General features: G+C 39.5%; 2 long non-coding RNA genes across 2 annotated transcripts; one reads left to right on the top strand and one right to left on the bottom strand.

The window, feature by feature from the left end:
- Positions 1 to 2,351: 2,351 nt before the first annotated feature.
- Positions 2,352 to 9,006, bottom strand: LOC128806747 (uncharacterized). The gene is made up of 4 exons (XR_008436931.1): positions 8,937 to 9,006; positions 8,250 to 8,338; positions 7,770 to 7,819; positions 2,352 to 4,210 (listed from the first exon to the last, which is right to left on the bottom strand). It is a non-coding gene; the product is annotated as an uncharacterized LOC128806747 (long non-coding RNA).
- Positions 9,007 to 9,022: 16 nt separating this feature from the next.
- LOC128806746 (uncharacterized) lies at positions 9,023 to 11,156 on the top strand. The gene is made up of 3 exons (XR_008436930.1): positions 9,023 to 9,444; positions 10,208 to 10,421; positions 11,041 to 11,156. It is a non-coding gene; the product is annotated as an uncharacterized LOC128806746 (long non-coding RNA).
- Positions 11,157 to 11,429: the final 273 nt, after the last annotated feature.

Genomic DNA, 11,429 nt, shown 5'->3' on the forward strand with positions numbered 1-11,429 from the left:
TGAGTTGCATACATCGGGAAACAATATACATTTTCATTTATATATAATCACATTTTAATGACAACTATTAAAGGTATGAATGTGAGATTGGTAAGTGTGGCATTTTGCAGAGTCATCTTTCTGAAAATGTATTTTCTGGTTAAATTATTTCATTTATATCAAGCCCTCTGAGCTTACTGTGACCTCACTTCCAGCCAGTCAGCAAAAGCAATAAACAAAGAAGCTTTGCACAGCAGATTTCTCTTTCCACTTAACTGCTAACAGAGCCATCATCCAAAGATTGTTTTGGAAACAGTTGTCTGACTCACTGAAATAGAAAGGAAGTTTTCTCAGGAACAGGAGGGAGAAGGAGCACCACAACATGCAGCTGCAGCTGGGAAGAGATGGAGGAGCTTCTGAGACACATCAGTGCCTATGGTGCTGTCTGCAGACTGACAGAAACTGGCCTTAATGAAAGAATTAAACCCAAATCTTTAAATAAGTGGTGGTATGATTGGGATTTTGATTAATATAAGTCGGTTTGCAGACAGCAATACAAACTAATCATCTGACAGAAACCATAGATCTGACAGCATTTTGCAAAGTAAGCAGTATCTGTACCAGTACTTTATGAATAAGGCAATTCTGGCATAAGATAATTAAATACTTATGTTATTCAACAGGCAAATTACAGACTTCAAAACAAAAACTTTATTCTGTACATTCTATATCAGCTATGAATTCATGGACTTTCTCCATTAAAGACATTAATATGATAAAATTTAGAAAGGTTTCATTAATCTGTCTGTGATTCTGGTTTGTTTCTTTTTCCTTGAGGTGCACATTCAATCAGATATTTAGAAGGGAATCATGAGTTTTCTCCCTGGAACAGGCCAAGATTTAGGAATAAGGGCAGCTGAAAGTGGAGTGTGTGTCTGGGAAAGAATTAGAATGCCGTAGTCTGTAATAGGCAGGTTGCCAGAACAACACTGGGTTTGTGTGTGAGGGAATGGGATCCAGGTAGGCTCTCTTTGAAGCAGAAGCTGGTGAGGATTTGTGTTTTGCAAAGCTGCTGCGAGAACAGCTCCATCTTTCTGCCCCACATGCCTGAGTAACACCTGCAAGCCACAACTGGATTTATAAGCTCCCAGCAGAACACACCCTTATACACAGACTGTCAGTTAAATACTTCTCATCAATGTTAACTAGGTTTAAAACGCCCAAACTCTTGACCTGTATCTAATGTAACAGCACATCCTCTTCAGTTCTTGATAATCCTTTAAACCAGTTGTTCTTATGGAAAAGACTCTTTCTTTGAAAATAACATCAAAGAAATTCTCTCTTTTCACCCATTCCCCAAGCCAATTTGTCACTGGGAGCTCTGCAGATCAGGCTGTATCCATCACATTACACTACAATTCATGTACCAAGGCATCAATGATGTAGCTAAGAGTGGATGTCATAAACACTCATATTACTGAGATACCTGAGAAGTCAAAAGATCATATTTTTGTCTGATATGAAGTGGCTTAACTTGATTGGGAGAGTCTGAGAGATTTTCTCTTTGGGGAGAAACTCTAAGATAGGATTTGCTTTATCTGCCAGCATGACACCATTCCATTTGATTGTGTGTCATTTCCTGTGTTCCTCCATGGATATTTGACTGGCATGGAATATCACCTCCTCGAAGAGCAGCTGGTGGAAACAGATCTAAGCAAAAGTGAAATGGTGGTATTTGGAAAAGAAAATGTTTCACAAGTTTTCCCAAAGTTTACAATTTCTATTTGTTAATCCAGTGCACATGCCTGGGTCTTGTTGGGTCCTTCCCAAATTTTGACATTCATGAATCATCAGTCTCCAAAAGGGGCCTTTGTCCTTCCATTTTATGAGTTTAATTCTGCCTAAAGACAGTTTCCCATAGCAGGGTCTGTTTTTGCCATCACATCTTTGTGTTCAAACCAAGAAGAGACAGCATGAGCTCCACACTCACTGCAAGCCCATGCCTCTGCTACTTATATAAACAAGCTGAAGGCTTTCCATACAGCATGGCAGTACAATCTAACAACTTACTGAGAAGAAAAAAACCCAGAATTCAGTATTCTTGTTTAACAGGGAAGTCTAGAAATGCATGAATGTACTGGACATAACTTTATCCCTCCATGAAGAGTGAAACATATATTTATATAATATATATTTATATAAATATATATTTTTATAAATATATATAATTTATTTACAAAAATGTAAATGAATATATAGGAACAATCTAAGCTTTTTTTTTTTTTTTCCTTTTTTTACTTTAAAGCTAAGTTTATTTCCCACTGGAAGAATGTTCATTACAATGGAATGTAATACTATAAATACACATACAAGTCATACTCTTTGATGTCAGCTATAGATTCATATCTAAATAAACCCATCAAGATTAGGTGTGATGGCTTTATTTCTTTGTGTAAAAGAATCTCTCATGATAATGCCTTATCACAAACCCTACAGAACTCCAGCCCAATACACCTGATAAATTAACACACCTTCCAACTCCTGGGTTCTCTCTCAAAATGATTATCTGCATTTTTGTTATATGATCAAAGGACCAATCGCTTCAGGTTAGTCAAAAGAGTCTAGGACATGAACAAATACTGCCACAGATAAAGATACCTTACCTGGGCTATTTGTCAAATAAAAATTAATGAAAACCTTGAGAGCTGTTAACTGCAGTTGTTAAGGAACCTGGCCTGTCTGGACACCCTGGAGTCACTCTTGCACCTGGGACTGAGGCCCCTTCACACCTGGGCACTCCACACTCACAGCCAGACCAGGTCTCCTCATCGGCTGGACCCCAGGATCCCCATGGCAGAGCCTCAGACATCACAACCCTTAAAATACTTTACTCATGGTGCAATAAGAGAAATAGCAGCTCCAGTTTGGTGTCTGGAATGAGGAACCCCAAACAAAGGAAACCCTGGCTTTTTACACCCTCACAGTCTGAGTGCTTGACAGTCTGGAGTCTTCCTCTCCTGCTGTGTCTCCGCTGGTCTCCTGCACTGACTGCATTCCTCAACACTGGGAAGTCACCACAGTGCGTCACATTTTCCAAGCAGCTCTAACAAAGTAGTTTGCCAAACAGATCTGGGAATTCTCTGCCTTACAACTGTCTTATTCTCCCTTGTGATGAGTTGCTTTCTTACACACATTCCTAGTGACTCTCACAATGTTGATGCTTAGGCTCTAGACCACCTATGGAGGGTGAGCAATGTTCACCTCCACTAGGGGTTTTTATTGTGTAGAGAAGGCTCAGGAAAAAGAAAAGATGGGCCCACCTTATACTTACCAAGGAAGAAAGGAAAATGCATATCTTCCAAAATATGTTCCAATAAAAATCAAATGCCAAATAAATAAAGATGGAACTTTTTTTGTAAAAAAGGAAATATGGAAGACAACACCTCTATGACACCTGAACTGTGTGTCAGAACACTTATTCATGAATGTTTTCACCTACCTTGTGAAGACACATCTAGAATGTGCCAAAACAGTGGCAAAAGAGGCAGCACCTCAAATTAATCTTCTAAAATTTTACCTTCTGAAATGCAGTCATTTGGTCAAATTCACCTACTAATTCTAGTGTTTAAGTATGCACTTAGAGTAAGGATGTTCTTGTGTGATACTGTAAATTATGAACATTTATAAATAGCTCCTGTTTCATTACTCTGTGGCTTCCAGTGAGGTGCCAAGGATAAGTCAAATAATGAAATTAATTGTGGATCATAAAAAAAGAAATTATTAGCTTTGTAATAGAAAAAATTGCCTGTAGTTAGCGCAGGATGCTAAAGCCAATTTTAGCTTCATTAATCAAAGTAGTTATTCAGCATCCATTAATTCAGTAGCCAGAATTTAGCAGTGGCAACTAATCAATAAAAATAAATGACTCGTGCAATACTGTATTTATGGTGCCCCTGCAGCAAAGTTAGATCCTACACTGAAAGATCAATAAACTGATCAAAGGCTAAGGCCCTGCATCCAGAAAGCCTCAGTGGCAGGGGATAAGGGGCAGGAAGGTGGATGTTCATTGCTGTGCTCCTGATGGCACTGCAGAGCTCTGGTGAGATGGAGCCCGGCACACGGATTACCTTTCCGGCACAGTCCGATGCTGTGTTACAGCGCCCGGCCAACACCGCCTGTCAGGAAAGGGCTTCCTCTTCCCAAATGCTTCAGCGCTCCCCTCTCTCCATCACTGAAAGAGAAAACCTCCCCTTTGTAATCAGCAACAGCACAGCTCTGTAAACTTGGACTACTGCCCGACTCATTGCTCTGCTTTCAAAATGAAAGCAGAATTAGAATAATATCAAATCCTTTTTACCAAATTAAAAAAAACCCAAAATCTAATCAAAACTGATCAATGAAAATTCCAGGCCAAATAATGTCATACAGAAATTTCAGTAAAAGCTATAAAAAAATAGCAGTCAGCACCTTGATCAAATGCTAGATTTTGTCTGATACATATAACATAATGTAAGGATAAAATCAGACATTCTAAAAACCTGTATTACTGCAAAACTGCACACAACACTCAGGTTCTCAGAATTTAAAGCAGGAGTGTTTGTACTGAGAGACTTGGGCTGGTTTTATTTAAGGATATATGAGAAATAATTAATGGTTTTAGCCCAAAAATGTATGGCCAGATAATGCAACATCAGAATAAACATTATTTGATGAAAACCACATAATTTAAAAAACCTGCTTTGCTTTCTTATTACTTTTTTCCCCGCATTTTTTGTTAGACTAAATTTGGCTTGAAAACAGCCAAACCTGGTAATTTACTACTATAACACATGTATTTTACTGTTGTTCATGAAAAGAGAAGGAAAACAATACAGAAAGAAATCTATTGTCTATAAGATGGATATCCTTCACAAGTTGTTATTCAAAATTATTGTTTCAATAATTTCACGCTCAAGAAAACATTCTCTCTAGAGTTTAAACCAGATTATTTAAACAAAATAATTTTCAAACTTTTCTAGCAAAAATATTTCAGCCCTGCCTACTGTACAATTTATCTTCACCTGGGCTTTTATTTTCAGTTTTCCTTGTTTTGCCTCAAAACCTTGATTTCCAGGTTGATGTGTCAGCAGTGAGGGTGACCTAGTGAGGTAACATTCTTCAGCTTCCTGAGCTGCCTTCCAGCCCACACTATGAAGAGATTTTAAAACTGTCTCACTCCCCTTAATTGCTGATTTAAAGGGATACACAGAGAAAGTGGAACTTCTGATAAAAATATATTCCTGAAGAGTTTTGTATTTCTCAGGTTTTATAGTACCAAAAAAGAACTGCCTAAGCACAGTCATTTGGCCTTGGTCAAAATGACTGGGCTAACAAAAAATCCTTAATATCAGTGAAGCAGAAAGAAATAAGCAAACCAAAGATTTCCTGACACTTCAAGGTATTTTTCCTTAGGGTCCTATACCCTCTCTATTGGTGTTAAAATTGGCTCTTCCCTCAAATCACAAATATTTTTCCTTTTCAAAGCAATTGACCTGCCTGAAGATTTCACTGCACACCTGATGCACACACTCAACAGCTTTGCTTTTCTGCACCACTGTGCTGGTTTTTAACTGGGATGCAGTTTGCATGACCGCCGATTTATTCAGTATTTTACAGTCTAAGCTATTTTTTGCAAAAACTAATCTTCAATGGCTATTGTTAGGTAATTAACTGTGATAATGATAAAGGTATTTATGTACATATGAACTTCTCAGGCAGCCTGGTCAGCAAACCTTACTTATTAGTACCAGCTGTGTGTGGATTTGCCATCACTACAGAGGTTAATCAGGATATTTAGGTAGCTGTGATTACAGATTGAGACCAGTTCTCATGGCTGGATTCATTGGTTTTTTTTAAAGAATAAGGATTGACACCTCTGACCTCACCCTCCTTATTTGATGAGCATTGCAATCCGTCTTTAAAAAGACCACTTTTGTTTAAATAAAGATTTCCAATTAATGTCTGGAAATAATGCAATCAAAGGAAAAAGACTATAGTCTTTGCTCAAAATTCCAGTATTTTGAGAAGATATAAGAGCTGATGTTGTTTCTAAATGCTGGTACTGAAATTAGGATTGATGAGTAAGTATTAGAAGAAAATAACATGCAATGGCATTTCATTGCATCATTTAAATTCTTAAGCATTTCAATTTTATATTCATTCGGGGTTTTGTATAAATAATTTTCAGATTTCCAGAATGTATTAGCATGAAACTTTGAACTGGCTGGATGGTTATTAATGGATGATATAAATATATTATTCATGATTTTTGGTTGTCATGGTAAATGGCACCGAGTACTTCTGAATGAATATTAAATTAAACATCATCCCATGAATTCAAAAGCAAAATGCATCCCCAGCAATAATTTGTTGAAATATAGAATACTTGAGATGTCATTTCATAATAAATACTCTGTAACAAAATGTTAAAATTGTTAATGTCACACTTTCCTTATCTCTGGAAAATGGCAGGATCACCCAGGCAAAACTGAATTTCAAGTAGCCAACCTTTTCAAAGATGTCAATGCCAGCAGATCTACTCTAGTCCAGAAATAAATTCTCAAAGCTCAGATTACCTAAGCAACACTAAAACCTGCAGTCCAACTGAATGCTGTGTTAAAGAATAATTGCATTTATAACAAAAAGCACCAGAGAACATGTGTGAGAATATTGCCTCAGAGAAACTCCACTAACTCAGGAACAAGCCATTTTTAAACCTTTTACATTACACACCCTTTAATGAATGGAGAATCACCCTTGCGCTGCCAGTTTTATGCCAGTTTCGTTTTTCTCTTTCAGAGGATGGCCCAATATTCCACAAGCTGCCTCTTTCTGGCTGATTAATCAATCCAACAGTTTGGCAATTACACAATCAAATTAATCAGTCCTTAGACATTGTCTGTGTGATGATGGCCTCGGTGCTCTGGCTGCAGAGAAAGCCTTTCACCCACGTGTGCCGTGCCCTGCCCTGCTCCAGCAGCCTTCACGGCCTTCCACAGCTGAAGCCAGCGTGCTATTTGTTACACTCCTGCTTTGTCTTCTCCTCCTCCTTTTGGCACCACCCCCTTCACTTCGCACGTCCACTCTCCTGCCTTTCCACCACATTTATGAGAAGGGAAGTCACAAAGCGTTTCCCAAGCTGTAAAGCTCCTTCTGTACAGGAATAACCAGGATAACCGCGGGTCAGTGAAACACGCCAGGAGCAAAACCAGAATGCCACAAATCCTACTCCAGTTGCTGCTAGCTCGCACAGACTGAACACAGCATTTTTCATTGAAGGAACAAATGCAAATGTGTCAAGTGAAAAATCTGCTACATGACTGACTGTTGTGGTTCCTGTGCTCAGGAAATGTATTCAGCAGGCTTACCTGCAATGCCACTGTTCATCTGCACAGGCAACGCTGTAGGGATGGAACGGTTACAGGCTAAGCCTTCACACAAAATTATCTCACTAAGACTTCCCAGAAAGCCTTTCCTGAACTTGGGGACTCCAACATGGAATTCATGGACAGGATTTCAAAAGGACATTACATATCTGTTAGTACATAACAAGGTTTTTGGCAGAACTGATAAGCAGAGGTAGACCTACTTTGTAATAAATTAATTTTGACCCAAGTTTTTGTTTTCATGAATGAAGAGCAGAGTATTAAACCCAGTCATCAGTATAAAGTTGTTCTAAAGGTTTTTCAGAACCTGAGAGAGTATTACAAATTTCCTAAGATCTTTCCTCTACAATTAAATGAAAATCATACTCTAGATCAGACAATTTCTTCTCTGGAAACTGTTCAAATCCAGCAAGAACCTGTGAAAACATACTGGAGTTATTTAGAATGTTAAGTTAGCAACATGCAAGCAAATTTTAAAAAAAACCAAACCAACCCAAACCTTTTTTCTCCACACTCACTCATAGACCACAGTAAACTTCTTTAAGAGTTTACGAAGATTTGTAAGCCACATATAAGAAACTTCATGGAATCCTCCAGACTTCTAACTATATAGCAGTCATTAAACATGCAGGAGATAGATAATAGATGGCACATTCAAAGATGTATTTGTTAAATTACTTTGGAAAGCAACCATTGCATGAGATAGCATTTGGTGTTGGAGATGCTATGTTAGATTTAAAGCAGATTGTCAGTTTCTGCTTTTCCCTGTTTCTTCAGATTTTTAAAATAACATTCATATTTTATAAATATAACTTGCTTTATAAAAAAACTCCTCAGAATAAACACCTGCACACATTGTATAAATCAATCCTTTTCTTTTGCAAGTTTCATGCCAATGCCGCCGTGATATTTCTCAGTTCCATTTCAGCAATTATCTGTAACAAAGAAATGCATTTACAATTTTTCTAGTGGACTTTGCACAAGCAACGCAAGTCATTGTTATCACTCTCTTCATATTTTCTCAGAACTTATTTAGACTGAGACTCCAGTGATGCCAGCCTGGTTCTAAACCACTTTTTCTGCTGATCTGCCTTCTACCATTTGAGGAACACTTCCAGCGTTTGAGGAACATAGGAAAAGATTCTCCATAAATAATCTAGGAACACTGGAAAGTCTGTTCTGTTTTCTGTGTTAAATGGGGCTTTCTGAGGGTGTTTTATTCTGGTTTGGGGGCTGAGGGAGGCACCCCATGGAAGGGCTGGTTCACTTTGGCAGCCCTGTCAAGAGCCGGCTCCCCTCATAGGGCACTGAGGGGGCTTTCGGGGCCAAAAAAACAAAAACAAAAACAAAAACAAAAACAAACAAAAAACCAAACCAAACCAACAAACAAACAAAACCACAAAAAAAACCGAAAAAAACAAACAAACAAACAAAAACCCACCAAAAACAAACACACAGAAAGAAAACGCACAAAAAACGAGGGCTAAAAAAGAACTTGCCAAAGGCAGCTGGGCTTCGCCGGTCCGTCCCCACCTGTCCGCCGGCCCCGAGGCGAGGCTGAGGGCGGGAACGCCGCCCCCTCACGGCTTCCCGCCCTTTTTCAGACTTCTGAGGGCGGCGAGACCCTGCCCCTCACAGCTGCCCGCCCGCACAAGTCCTCAAAAGGCTGGGAAGGCGCGTGGTGGAGCTTCTTCCCACTCTTTTGAGGATCTCTGCGTGCGGGCAGGTGTGACGGGACGGCGTTCCCGCACTTTGAGAGGCTTCTGAGCCCCTTTCCTCAGGGCAGTGAGGGCGCGGCGTTCTCCCGGCGGGTTGGTGCCCGCTCCTCAGGGCTGCCGAGCGGCGCTGGCGTTCTCCCGGGCAGCTTGGTGGCTCCTTTCTGGCTCTGAACGCGGTGTGGCTGCGAAAAGCTTCCTTCCCTGTCTCAGGAAAGTAAAGTTTTGGGTTTTTAAGTAGAGTAGCGCTCCGAGGGGCTGTTTACGGACGGTCCGTGCCGCCTCCCCTTGCGGCTGTTTTGCTTTTGGCTGTGGCACTGGGTGAGGTACGAGGTCCTTTCCTTCTGCTTGTGGATTTATATATATATTTATATATAATTTTACATAGGCGTGTATATCTACATATACTGTATGTGTATCTGTCAGTCCCTGAGGCTGGAGAAAAGACCCTGCTGAGCACTTTCAGGCGGGTGAGGGTTAACCCTGCTTGTCGAACTGATGTGTGAGGGATAATTGCTTCCCTTATCTTATATACTTAATAAACTAACCAGCAGGATGCTAATAAAAGAAATAGCTATTACTAAAACTTTTTTCTCTCGTAGAAGAAAGCAAGTCCATGATTTTGGGTTTATCAGACCTCAACATTGCTTTGAGGGAGTGGCGTGGGTTTAAAGTAGCTATTAAAATTATTGCTGGGGAATGAAATTTGATTAAAAAAGCAGCAGCCCCATGGCTTTATAGAAGCATTTTGGTAAAATAGTGCTGTTTCAGGTTGTTATTTGAGCTCTGGGCGCTGCTTTATTGAAGACATCTACTTAAAATTTTACAGATATGAAATGGAAAACTGCCTCACCTTTTATTATTTGTTATTCAAACTGCAAATATGGGGCACTAGAAGGTACAAGATTTGCTTGCCCCACTGGTAAATGTGTATTATTTCTGTAGCACAGATGGCTTTTACACAGCAGTATAATGTTAGTTTTATCACTTTGGCATTTTGTTTTCTTTGCTATTCCTTCTGGTGGTTAGAATTAGATGGAGACAAGTGTGTGTGTCTGTTTTGATCGAATTATTTGTTTGTTTTGAAAGGGGGCCCAAACAGGTGAATTACTGGTTCTTTCTCCCTGAAACTGACTTAGCAAAGCAATCTTTGCCTGGAAATAAACACTTGTAGTTGCTGGCAGCCTCCCAGGGGAAGGTCTGTGCTAGTCCTTAACCCTCCCGGGGTTCAAGTAGCAGCATCAGCTAAAGAGGTGCCAGAAAGGCCATCTCCAGAATTGTTTCCATTCTACAAAAGCAAATTGTAAGTAGTGGGGGTAAGCATTTTATTTGCTGACATTTATTCACCTGAATAGCAAGAAGTCATGTTAGAAGGAGAGATTAGGAGAGTTGCTCGCAAGTAGAAAGTGTGAGTCGAGGACAAGCATCAAATGGTGTGTAAGGAAATTCCATACGCACAGCAAATAATGATCTTGTATTAAATGGTATTAATGGCTTCAAAAAGGAAAGTTTCAGATGTTAACACCATAAGTGCCTGTGTAAATGGTTCTTATGGCATCAACCAGAAAAAAGTTCAGTGTTAATACTTTTAATACATTGGTTTTATAGAACTATGTTCCCTTAGGGGCTTAGGGAAGCTGCCAATATTTGACATGACTTGTGTTTTGTTATGATTAGCTCAAGCTTTTTGTATAAAGCTCAGTGAATATTGCCAGGATATTTGGCTCCTATGATAGATGAGAATCCTTCAGTTTTTCCATATGCCTTTGTCTGTTGCAGCTTTTTTTAACAAACGGGCTTAATTAGTGCTAATAAAAGTGAGACGAACAAGAATGCTCCGTTCTTTGTTAGAAATATTTGGTTTGTTTCAGTGCATATGTGAATCTGTGTGAAAGATAATAATACATATTTTCTCATTTCAGAGTGCCTGATTGCAAAGAGCTCACTTGGCTTTTCAGGAGAATCCTGCTTTTGCCTGTTCAAGGCACCTTTTACAGCTTCTGCTGGCCTGCAGTTTTCAATAAAAGCCCAGAAAGTAGTGACTTTGTCTCATAAGATTCAGAGCACCTGAGGTTTGACCCCTGTGCTTTACTAAAAGTGTGTCCTGTATTTCCTGGCCTTATTCATGCTGTGATTTTGTGTGTCGATAACAGCAGTGAGCCCCCAGTGTTACTGTAAGGTGTCTCTGGTAGGTGCCAACTTCATCCTTGTCAGGTAAGTGCTTGGAAGGAGAGCCTTGTTTTTGTTTCTTTGTTGCTGAGTTCCAAAGTTAATACAAAGTGAAAGATAAAAATGTTGCTGTGTTCAGCTA

Source organism: Vidua macroura, chromosome 4, assembly GCF_024509145.1.
Source record: "Vidua macroura isolate BioBank_ID:100142 chromosome 4, ASM2450914v1, whole genome shotgun sequence".
NCBI lineage: Eukaryota > Metazoa > Chordata > Aves > Passeriformes > Viduidae > Vidua > Vidua macroura.